General features: G+C 37.2%; 1 long non-coding RNA gene across 1 annotated transcript in view; it reads right to left on the minus strand.

Moving 5' to 3' along the window:
* The window catches only part of LOC141373503 (uncharacterized), a 344,341-nt gene that overhangs the window by 271,179 nt on the left and 60,306 nt on the right, over nucleotides 1–12,856 (minus strand). The window lies entirely within an intron of this gene.

Raw genomic sequence — 12,856 nt, forward strand, 5'->3', positions numbered from 1 at the left:
ACTCAAGCCAAAACATGAAAACGAGGTCAATTACACCAAGTAAAAGCTTGGTGTCATTCAGCAACTAGAAAGAATGGGCCCAGAGGAAATTAGGAGACAAAGTTGTATCTGAAATTAAATGGGGACAGGAGTAAGCCCTTAGTTAACTATTTCTTAATTCCATTCATATGTCCATGTGCTCATTTGTTAATATGCTGATTAACTCATAAATTTAAAAAAATATTTCTTAAATTCCTAGTGTGTGCTAGGCATTATGTCAGGGCCAGGATTCTTAACACCAAAACCCGCATTCCTTAGAGTAGGCATTATAAAATCAGAGTAGGTTGTAGGGCAAATCTAGCATCATAGCATATAAGATTAAAAGCAAAATAAGAATGAGATGCTCCTTGATATAGGCATATTGACATCAAAGAAAGGATATAACAAGGTAGTGATACTTTGAAACTGAGATAGAAAGTGAAAGATGTAAAGAACAGATAAATAACTAAAATCAGAATAACATTTAGGGATCATTTATAGAGCCAAATAGTCCTGTACACTTCAACATGGCTCAGTTCAAAAAAGGATATTGATAAAGATAACTGTCACATTAAAAAGTGTGACATTGTAAGAATACTAGCATTTCTTAACTATGTATCATGCATATTATATGCATTATCTTATTGAGTTCTTGCTATAAATTTACTATTCCCAATTTATATTTGTATTATCTCTTATTTACAAAAATAAATAAACTGATGCTTAGAGATGTTAAGTAACTTACCCATGATGACCTTACTATTAAATGCAGGACTTGATATTTGCACCTAAGTTTATTTGACCAAAGTCTGGTTGCTTAACTGCTTATCTAATTTTAACATAATCCATTTTAAGGCAGAAAGTTATATACTTTAGAAATATTATAGATGGTACTCACCCCCACTGGGCTTATAGTTCTTCTGGGATTAAGAGGTTTGAATATATAAAAGAGAAAGTAATTTTAGAGAGTATTTAAAATTCAAAATTAGTGTTGTCATGGACACTGGAAATCATTCTATGTTGCAATAACTGAAAGAAAGATATGGAAAATTTGGAACTTGACTCATATTTTGAGGACATGTTTTAATGGAAGGAGAGGAAGAAGGAGAGTATACGTAGATTAAGAAAAATGTGGAGGTGATATGGAAGTCAAGAAGCTAGAGCAAAGGTTCACAGCTGAAGATAAGCTTCCTGTGGAATATAGTTCCTTCAGTCCTGATCCAGCACTCTGACACAATTAATTTGTTCTGCTTTAATAGTAACCTGTTTCATGAAAATGTTGTTGATACCTCAGATATCTAAGTAATCGATCAGCCTCTGAGATCAATAATTATTACTTAACTATTCAAAAATCATTTTAAGAGACTACTATCAGGGTTAGCTATCATTTTGCTATAGTTTAATAGTAAGAAAATTCAAATTGGGAATATTCTTTTTCTAAGGACTATTTACCCAGGGAGTTGCCTGAATTAAAAGAAGAAAAAATGATTAACACTCACTTTATATCTTCACAATTTAATAATATTTACTAGCAAACACTGAGATGGGTATAGGGGGAATTTAATGCATATCTCCAACCAAAGAAACAGCATTATACATCTTTTAGTTGGGAGTTCCATATTGCTATCACTATCCTTAAGTTAAAAGCTGATTGACAGTAAACATTTCATTTAATATTATTATTCCTGAATCTGACAATATGTAGAACTACACAGAGAAATCTTTCATTCATTCACTTCATAAAATATTTAGAAGGCATCTATTATAAGCCTGACACACTGCTAGACCCTGGGGATACAATTATGAACCAAATAAAGAAATACAGAAAGACATTAACAAATATATGTCATTTTTAAATTATGCTAAAATTAAAGTTGGTTCTTTAAAAAGAGAAGAAATTTAATAAATTCCAGGCTAAATATTAAGCAAGAAAAATCAAGAAAAAGATGAAACATAAATTACCACTATCACAAATAAAGGACATTAAAAACATAAGGAAACATAATGATTAATTTTAAGCCAGTATGTTCAATTTAGATTAGATGGACAAATTCTTGAAAAATAGAACCTACCATGCTACCACACAATGATATATAAAATACGGCTTATCTTATATCTATTAAAGAAATTGTATTTGTTGAGAAGTTTTCCCACAAACAGCATTCTAGTCCATATGATTTTGTTGGTGAATTCTTTAAGAAAGAAATAATATTAACCTCACCCAAAATCTTTCAGAAAACAGAGAGAAAGGATCATTTTGCAACTTGTGAGGTCAGTACGACCCTGATACCAAAACTAACAAAATAATTACCAAAAGAAAAAGATTATAGACTTATAATCTTTAAAGATATATAAATCTATAAAAAGATATATAGACTAATATATATTGTGGACATAGACACAAAAATCATTAACAAAATATTATGAACTTGACTCTAGCAGTTTATAAAAAGGATAATATATCATAAACAAGTGGTTTTTGTTCCAGAAATTCAAGGTTTGTTAAATATCCAAAAATCATTGTAATTTATCAGATTAACAGGTTAAAGAAGAAAACCATGTAACTATCTCAGTAGATACAGAAAAAGTTCTTGACAAAATTTAACTCCTATTCATGATTAATACTCTATGTAAATTAGGAAAATCAATTTAATAAAGAACATATAAGTGAAACTACAGTTAATATCATATTTAATTTGAAATATCAAAACACCTCCTATAGTGGGAACAAGAAAACGATGTTTACTCTTACTCTATTCGTGGTTGTGCTGGAGGTCCTAGTCATTGCAATAAAATAAGAAAAATAAAATATATAAGGAATTTTTTTAAGTAAAAATATCTCTACTTGCAGATAACATGAATGTTTACCTAGACAATACTAAGGAATCTACTGAAAAACTACTAGAACTATGGAAAACTGTGTTTCCAAAAATAGTCACGACACAATTTCTGGTGCCATATGATCTTACAGAATCTTGTTACTCCCCCATCAGAATCTTTCCCTTTTCCTTGAAACTGGGCAATTTTGTGAACTAACTTAAAAAGTACAACGGGGATTAGGGTTTTGACATACAAATTTGGGGGGGGGACATAAATATTCAGTAAATAGCACATTAAAAACTACAAAAGATTGAAGAAAAAATTAAAGATTTATATGATGTTCAAAGATTCAAAGACTATTAAGATTTTATCAATTCTCTCCAAACTGATCAATGGGTTTAATACAATCTAAATCAAAATATCATCAGCCCTTGGGGGGGCGGAGCAAGATGGCGGAGGAGTAGGAGACCTGGATTTCGTCTGGTCTCAGGAATTCAGCTGAATAGGGATCAAACCATTCTGAACACCTACGAACTCAACAGGAGATCAAAGAGGAGAGTAGCAATAACTCTCTGAACAGAGAAGCGACCACTTACTGGAAGGTAGGACGTGCGGAGAAGTGAATCCGAGGCGATATTCGGGAGGATAGACGGCGGGGGAGGGGCCTCCGTTGGCCACTTCTGGCAAGTGCTAGAGCCACGGAGCACAAAATCGGACCTTTTAGAAGTCGGCTCCACTGAGGGACGTCGCTCCAGTGGCTAAGCAGGGGTGGAACCCTCGCGGGACAGTGGGGTCTCAGGACCCTTGGGGTCACAGAAAGACCGGGACAGCCTGAGTGCGCCAGAGCTCCCAGGTATCAGAGCGGGGAAGCCAGCTGCAGAGACGGAGCTGAGGCGCGGGCTCTCAGCTCGGGGTTGCCATAGACTGTGATCCACGGCCCAGTCGGGCCACTGCTCCTAAAGCAGGGACCCAACAGGCGGCAGATCCGGGGAGACTGCCCTTCCTTCCCGGGGAGGAGCGGCGCGGGAACGCACCGCAGGGATCTGCTGGGTTTGGAGACTCCACACGGGGTCGGGTGCCAGAGATACAAACGCTCGGTCACAGGCCGGGTGAACACAGAGTGCGGCCGGAGACCAGGGACAAGGGAGTGACTGCTTTTCTCTGGGGGCGCACTGAGGAGCAGGGCCCCAAGTTTTCAGCTCCTCCGGGTGGAGATTGGGAAGCCACCATTTTTGCCCTGGTCCTCCAAGGCTGTACGGAGAGCTTGCAGGGAACAGAATCTCCTGAGATCAAACCCGAGCAGCTTGCTTAGCCCGGACAGACAAGGGCGGGGCAATTCAGCCTCTGGCAAAGACATTTGGAAACCACAGCAACAGGCCCCACCCCCAGAAGATCAGCACGAACAGCCAGCAAGCCAAGACCAAGTTTACGGATCAAGGAGAACGGGAGAACTCCAGCGCTAGGGGAATACTGCACATAGAATTCATGGCTTTTTTTTACCATGATTCATTAGTTCATCAAAGTTAATTTTTGTTAACTGTTTTTTTTTTCTTTTTCTTTTTCCCTTTTTCAACCAACATCTTATCAATTTAAAAAAAAAAACATTTTTTATTTTTCATTTTTAGAGTCATATTTTATCCCTTCATAGTAGTTACCCTTATTTTTGGCATATATATATAAGTTGTTCTCTCTTTAAAATTTTGAGATACAGTTTCTTCTAACAGATAAAAATATATCCTAAATCACTAGTGTATGGTTCTGTTCTAGTCTCCTGCCTGATCACATTCTCTCCCTTTTTTCTTTTTTTTTTTTAAATCTTCTTTCTTTTTTCAAACAACTTCTTATCTTATCAAGTCCTTTTATAAAATCTTTTATAATTTTCATCTTTACATTCATCTTCTATCCCTTCATTGTATCAACCCTTATTTTGTACATATATGTCTTTCTTCCTTTAAAATTTTAGGAGGCACTTTTTTCTAACAGACCAAAATACGCCCAAAATCTAGTGTGTGGCACTGATCTATGCACTAGCCTGATCATATTTGTCACATTCTGCTTTTTTTGTATTGTTCTGTTTTTGTTTTTATCTCTTTTTTTTCTTTTTTTTTTTTCTCTTTCTTTTTTCGTTCTTTCCCTTTCTTTTCCCCTGGTTTCAGGTCTTTTCTGATTTGTATAGAGTATATTTGCTGGGGACGTTGTAAACCTGTTAGCATTTTGTTCTCTCATTCATCTATTCTCCTCTGGACAAAATGACAAGACGAAAAAAATCACCTCAGCAAAAAGAACAAGAGGTAGTACCGTCAGCCAGGGACCTACTCAATACGGACATTAGTACGATGTCAGACCTAGAGTTCAGAATCATGACTTTAAAGATACTAGCTGGGCTTGAAAAAAGCGTGGAAGTTATTAGAGAAACCCTTTCTGGAGAAATAAAAGAACTAAAATCTAACCAAGTCGAAATCAAAAAGGCTATTGATGAGGTGCAATCAAAAATGGGGGCACTAACTGCTAGGATAAATGAGGCAGAAGAGAGAATCAGTGATATAGAAGACCAAATGATGGAAAGTAAAGAGGCTGAGAAAAAGAGGGAGCAACAACTACAGGATCACAAGGGCAGAATTCGAGAGATAAGTGATTCGATAAGATGAAACAACAGTAGAATAATTGGGATCCCAGAAAAAGAAGAGAGAGAGAGAGGGGCAGAAGGTATATTGCAGCAAATAATAGCAGAGAACTTCCCTAATGTGAGGAAGGAAACAGGCATCAAAATCCAGGAGGCACAGAGAACCCCTCTCAAAATCAATAAAAATAGGTCAACACCCCGACATCTAATAGTAAAACTTACGAGTCTCAGAGACAAAGAGAAAATCCTGAAAGCAGCTCGGGAGAAGAGATATGTAACCTACAATGGTAAAAATATTAGATTGGCAACAGACCTATCCACAGAGACCTGGCAGGCCAGAAAGGACTGGCAAGATATCTTCAGAGCACTAAACGAGAAAAATATGCAGCCAAGAATACTATATCCAGCTAGGCTGTCATTGAAAATAGAAGGAGAGATAAAAAGCTTCCAGGACAAACAAAAACTAAAGGAATTTGAAAACACGAAACCAGCCCTCCAAGAAATATTGAGAGGGGTCCTCTAAGCAAAGAGAGAACCTAAAAGCAGCAAAGAGCAGAAACGAACACAGACAACATACAGTAACAGTCACCTTACAGGCAATACAATGGCACTAAATTCATACCTTTCAATAGTTACCCTGAATGTAAATGGGCTAAATGCCCCAATCAAAAGACACAGGCTATCAGATTGGATTAAAAAACAAGACCCATCCATATGCTGTTTGCAGGAGACTCATTTTAGACCCAAAGACACCCCCAGATTGAAAGTGAGGGGGTGGAAAACCATTTACCATGCTAATGGACACCAAAAGAAAGCTGGGGTAGCAATCCTTATATCAGACAAACTAGATTTTAAAACAAAGACTGTAATAAGAGATGAGGAAGGACACTATATCCTACTTAAAGGGTCTATCCAACAAGAAGATCTAACAATTGTAAATATCTATGCCCCGAACATGGGAGCAGCCAATTATATAAGGCAATTAATAACAAAAGCAAAGAAACACATTGACACCAATACAATAATAGTGGGGGACTTTAACACCCCCCTGACTGAAATGGACAGATCATCAAAGCAAAAGATCAACAAGTAAATAAAGACTTTAAATGACACACTAGACCAAATGGACTTCACAGACATATTCAGAACATTCCATCCCAAAGCAACGGAATACACATTCTTCTCTAGTGCCCATGGAACATTCTCCAGAATTGATCACATCCTAGGTCACAAATCAGGTCTCAATCGGTACCAAAAGATTGGGATCATTCCCTGCATATTTTCAGACCACAATGCTTTGAAACTAGAACTCAATCACAAGAGGAAAGTCGGAAAGAACTCAAATACATGGAGGCTAAAGAGCATCCTACTAAAGAATGAATGGGTCAACCAGGAAATTAAAGAAGAATTTTAAAAATTCATGGAAACCAATGAAAATGAAAACACAACTGTCCAAAATCTTTGGGATACAGCAAAGGTAGTCCTGAGAGGAAAGTAAATAGCAATGCAAGCCTTTCTCAAGAAACAAGAAAGGTCTCAAATACACAATCTAACCCTACACCTAAAGGAGCTGGAGAAAGAACAGCAAATAAAGCCTAAACCCAGCAGGAGAAGAGAAATCATAAAGATCAGAGCAGAAATCAATGAACTAGAAACCAAAAGAACAGTAGAACAGATCAACGAAACTAGGAGCTGGTTCTTTGAAAGAATTAACAAGATTGATAAACCCCTGGCCAGACTGATCAAAAAGAAAAGAGCAATGACCCAAATCAACAAAATCATGAATGAAAGAGGAGAGATCACAACCAACACCAAAGAAATACAAACAATTATAAGAACATATTATGAGCAACTCTATGCCAGCAAATTAGATAACCTGGAAGAAATGGATGCATTCCGAGAGATGTATCAACTACCAAAACTGAACCAGAAAGAAACAGAAAACCTGAACAGACCTATAACCACCAAGGAAATTGAAGCAGTCATCAAAAATCTCCCAAGAAACAAAAGCCCAGGGCCAGATGGCTTCCCAGGGGAATTCTATCAGACATTTAAAGAAGAATTAATACCTATTCTCCTGAAACTGTTCCAAAAAATAGAAATGGAAGGAAAACTTCCAAATTCATTTTATGAGGCCACCATTACCTTGATCCCAAAACCAGACAAAGATCCCATCAAAAAGGAGAATTACAGACCAATATCCTTGATGAACATCGAGGCAAAAATTCTCACCAAAATCCTAGCCAATAGGATCCAACAGTACATTAAAAGGATTATTCACCACGGCCAAGTGGGATTTATCCCTGGGCTGCAAGGCTGGTTCAACATCCACAAATCAATCAATGTGATACAATACATTAACAAAAGAAAGAACAAGAATCATATGATCCTCTCAATAGACGCAGAAAAAAGCATTTGACAAAGTACAGCATCCTTTCTTGATCAAAACTCTTCAGAGTATAGGGATAGAGGGTACATACCTCAATATCATAAAAGCCATCTATGAAAAACCTACAGCGAATATCATTCTCAATGGGGAAAAGCTGAGAGCTTTTCCCCTAAGGTCAGGAACGCAGCAGGGATGTCCACTCTCACCACTGCTATTCAACATATTATTAGAAGTCCTAGCCACAGCAATCAGACAACAAAAAGAAATCAAAGGCATCCAAATCGGCAAAGAGGAAGTCAAACTCTCACTCTTTGCAGATGATATGATACTTTATGTGGAAAACCCAAAAGACTCCACCCCAAAACTGCTAGAACTCATACAGGAATTCAGTCAAGTAGCAGGCTATAAAATCAATGCACAGAAATCAGTGGCATTCCTATACACCAACAACAAGACAGAAGAGAGACAAATCAAGGAGTCGATCCCATTCACAATTGCACCCAAAACCATAAGATACCTAGGAATAAATTTAACCAAAGAGGTAAAGGATCTGTACTCAGAAAACTATAAAATACTCAGGAAAGAAATTGAAGAAGACACAAAGAAATGGAAAAACGTTCCATGCTCATGGATTGGAAGAACCAACATTGTGAAGATGTCAATGCTACCTAGAGCAATCTACACATTCAATGCAATCCCCATCAAAATACCATCCACTTTTTTCAAAGAAATGGAACAAATAATCCTAAAATTTGTATGGAACCAGAAGAGACCCCGAATAGCCAGAGGAATATTGAAAAAGAAAAGCAAAGCTGGTGGCATCACAATTCTGGACTTCCAGCTCTATTACAAAGCTGTCATCATCAAGACAGTATGGTACTGGCACAAAAACAGACACATAGATCAATGGAACAGAATCGAGAGCCCAGAAATGGACTCTCAACTCTATGGTCAACTCATCTTTGACAAAGCAGGAAAGAATGTCCAGTGGAAAAAAGACAGTCTCTTCAACAAATGGTGTTGGGAAAATTGGACAGCCACATGCAGAAGAATGAAACTGGACCATTTCCTTACACCACACACAAAAATAGACTCCAAATGGTTGAAAGACCTAAACGTGAGACAGGAGTCCATCCAAATCCTAAAGGAGAACACAGGCAGCAACCTCTTCGACCTCAGCCGCAGCAACTTCTTCCTAGAAACATCACCAAAGGCACAGGAAGCCAGGGCAAAAATGAACTATTGGGATTTCATCAAGATAAAAAGCTTTTGCACAGCAAAAGAAATAGTCCACAAAACCAAAAGACAACCGACAGAATGGGAGAAAATATTTGCAAATGACATATCAGATAAAGGGCTAGTATCCAAAATCTATAAAGAACTTATCAAACTCAACACCCAAAGAACAAATAATCCAATCAAGAAATGGGCAGAAGACATGAACAGACATTTTTCCAAAGAAGACATCCAAATGGCCAACAGGCACATGAAAAAGTGCTCAACATCGCTCGGCATCGGGGAAATCCAAATCAAAACCTCAATGAGATACCACCTCACACCCGTCAGAATGGCTAAAATTAACAAGTCAGGGAACGACAGATGTTGGCGGGGATGTGGAGAAAGGGGAACCCTCCTACACTGTTGGTGGGAATGCAAGCTGGTGCAACCCCTCTGGAAAACAGTATGGAGGTTCCTCAAACAGTTGAAATTAGAGCTACCATTCGATCCAGCAATTGCACTACTGGGTATTTACCCCAAAGATACAAATGTAGGGACCCGAAGGGGTACGTGCACCTCAATGTTTATAGCAGCAATGTCCACAATAGCCAAACTGTGGAAAGAGCCAAGATGTCCATCGACAGATGAATGGATAAAGAAGAGGTGGTATATATACACAATGGAATATGATGCAGCCATCAAAAGGAATGAGATCTTGCCATTTGCAACGACGTGGATGGAACTGGAGGGTGTTAGGCTGAGTGAAATAAGTCAATCAGAGAAAGACATGTATCATATGACCTCACTGATATGAGGAATTCTTAATCTCAGGAACAAACTGAGGGTTGCTGGAGTGGTCGGGGGTGGGAGGGATGTGGTGGCTGGGTGATAGACATTGGGGAAGATATGTGCTACGGTGAGCGCTGTGAATTGTGTAAGACTGTTGAATCACAGATCTGTACTTCTGAAACAAATAACGCAACAAATTTTAAGAAAAAAGAAAAAGAAGAAGATAGCAGGAGAGGAAGAATGAAGGGGAGTAAGTCAGAGGGGGAGACGAACCAGGAGAGATGATGGACTCTGAAAAACAAACTGAGGGTTCTAGAGGGGAGGAGGGAGGGGGGATGGGTTAGCCTGGTGATGGGTATTGAGGAGGGCACATTCTGCATGGAGCACTGGGTGTTATGAACAAACAATGAATCATGGAACACTACATCAAAACAAATTATGTAATATATGGTGATTAACATAACAATAAAAAATTAAAAAAATATATATCATCAGCCCTTTTTGTAGGAATTGACAACTAGATTCTAAAATTTATATGAAATTTAAATGATGCAGAATAGCAAAATCTATCTTTAAAAAAAAGGATCCAAGTTGGAGGACTTACAAATAACTGGTATTAAGACTTACTATAAAACTATAATATTCAAGACCACAGTCCAAGACAGACCAAAAAAAGAACAATGCAACAAAATCAGAGCCCAGAAATAGACTCACACAATCATTTAATTTCTGAGAAAGGTGCCAGTGCAATCCAATGTGGAAGAGGAAACTGAATATCCATATGAAAAAAAAGTAGCCCAATCCCTGGACTCACGACATATACAAAAATTAATTTGAGGTGGTACATAAACCTGAATATAAAAGCTACACAATTTTTAGAATACATTAAAGAATATATTCACTAGAGGTAGGCTAATGTTTCTTAGAGCATATCACACAAAGCAATTTGAACAAAAAAAGAAAAATGTGGTTAATTAGACTTCATCAAAATTAAAACTTCTCCCCAAAAACCACCATTAAGAAAATGAATGACCAAGGCCAAAAAGGCTACAAATGTTCACAAAACATTTATCTGACAAAGAAATCTAATCCAGAATGCATGAAGAACTTCTACAATTCAATAAATAAAAAACAACCCAAATTAGGGGCACGTGGGTGGCTCAGTAGGTTGAGCTTCCAACTCCTGATTTCAGCTCAGGTCGTGATTTCACCAAGGTCGTGGTCTTGAGATCAAGCCCCATGCTGGGATCCGCACTCAGCAGGGACTGTGCTTGAGATCCTCTCTTTCCCTCTCCTTCTGCCCCCCAGCATGTGCACACACACTCTCTCTCAAATCAGTAATTAAAAAAAAATTTTTTTAAGTAGTTAAAAGATTTAGATGCCTCATGGTTGAAGATATATAAGTGACTAAGAGTACATGACAAAGTGTTTAACATCATTAATCATTAGGGTACTGCATGTCAAAATCATAATGAGATACTGTTACACACCTCCAGAATGGCTAAAATTAAAGACAGACAAGCCCCAAGTTGACTAGCATGTGGAATAACAGAAGCTCTCATATGTTGCTGGTGAGAATGTGAAGTATAACCATTTAAAAAAACAATGTAACAGTCCCTATAACTTGCACCTTATTCAACATACTTACACCATTCTTAAAAATATACCTAACTCTATGACCCAGTAATTCCACTTCTAGGAATTTCTACATGAGAAATGAAAGCATATGCCCACAAAAACATTGTATAAGAATATTCATAGCTTCTTTATTCATAAAATCCCCAAACTGGAAAAAACCCAAGTTTGTTATCAGAAAATGGTTAGAGACTGCTATATATTCATACAATGATCATTACTTGACAATTGAAAGGAATAACTAGTAATGCACATAATATAAATAAATCTCACAATCAATTTGCTAGACGAACCATGAGAGACTATGGACTCTGAAAAACAAACTGAGGGTTCTAGAGGGGAGGGGGTGGGGGGATGGGTTAGCCTGGTGATGGGTATTAAAGAGGGCACGTTCTGATTGGAGCACTGGGTGTTATACGCAAACAATGAATCATGGAATACTACATCAAAAACTAATGATGTAATGTATGGTCATTAATATAACAATAAAAAAATCAATTTGCTAAATGAAAAAAAAAAGCCTTACACAAAAGAGTGTATCCTACATGAACTGATTTATATGAAGTTCTAAAATAGGTTTAAAATGAATCTATACTGGGAAGAAATGAGAGCAGCCTTTGCCTTGGAAGAAGCAGGGACAGTGACTGCCTAGAAAGGGCCTTGGAGGTACTTTCTGAGGAGGTGATGATATTCTGCATCATACAGGAGTGCATGCACTTTTCAAAACTTATTGAGTAGTATAACTATGTTTTGTCCATTTTATCATGTGTACACTATACTTAAAATACACAAATGTACCTTTGTTTTCATATACATAAACATATACACTCAGACACATGCCAATACTGAACTCTAGCTAATGAGGTGCATGCTGAAAGTGTTTAGGGGTTTAGTGTACTCATGTCTGCAACTAATTTTGAACTGCATTAAAAACAACACAAACTGATAAATAGAGGGATGGATAGATGGATTGACACGTGAAAAAGCAAATAGAGCAAAATGTTAATTGCAGAATCTTTGTTTGGAACATATGTGTGCACACTGTCCAATCCTTTCAACTTTTCTGTATGTTTAAAATTTTTCATAAAATTTTGGGAAACATTACAATTATGTAAGGACTTTAAAAGGAAAGATATAATGTACTATGAAAGCATATAATTATGAGATTTAATGCGATCAGAAAGAATTATTTTAAGAGTAGTAAGTTTTCCATTTTTCTTGAATAATCTGCTGAGGGCTACAAAATGAATAGCTTCTAGAAGTGATTCTACTCTAACTACATTCAAAGATATCTATACCCTAACATCTTTCCACTGTTTGTGAAGTAGTATCTCTCTGAACTTCCAATCAGTTCTGCTCAATTC

This window comes from Callorhinus ursinus, unplaced genomic scaffold (genome assembly GCF_003265705.2).
Source record: "Callorhinus ursinus isolate GAN/ISIS: 27379988/994484 unplaced genomic scaffold, GSC_fseal_2.0 scaffold10, whole genome shotgun sequence".
Lineage (NCBI taxonomy): Eukaryota > Metazoa > Chordata > Mammalia > Carnivora > Otariidae > Callorhinus > Callorhinus ursinus.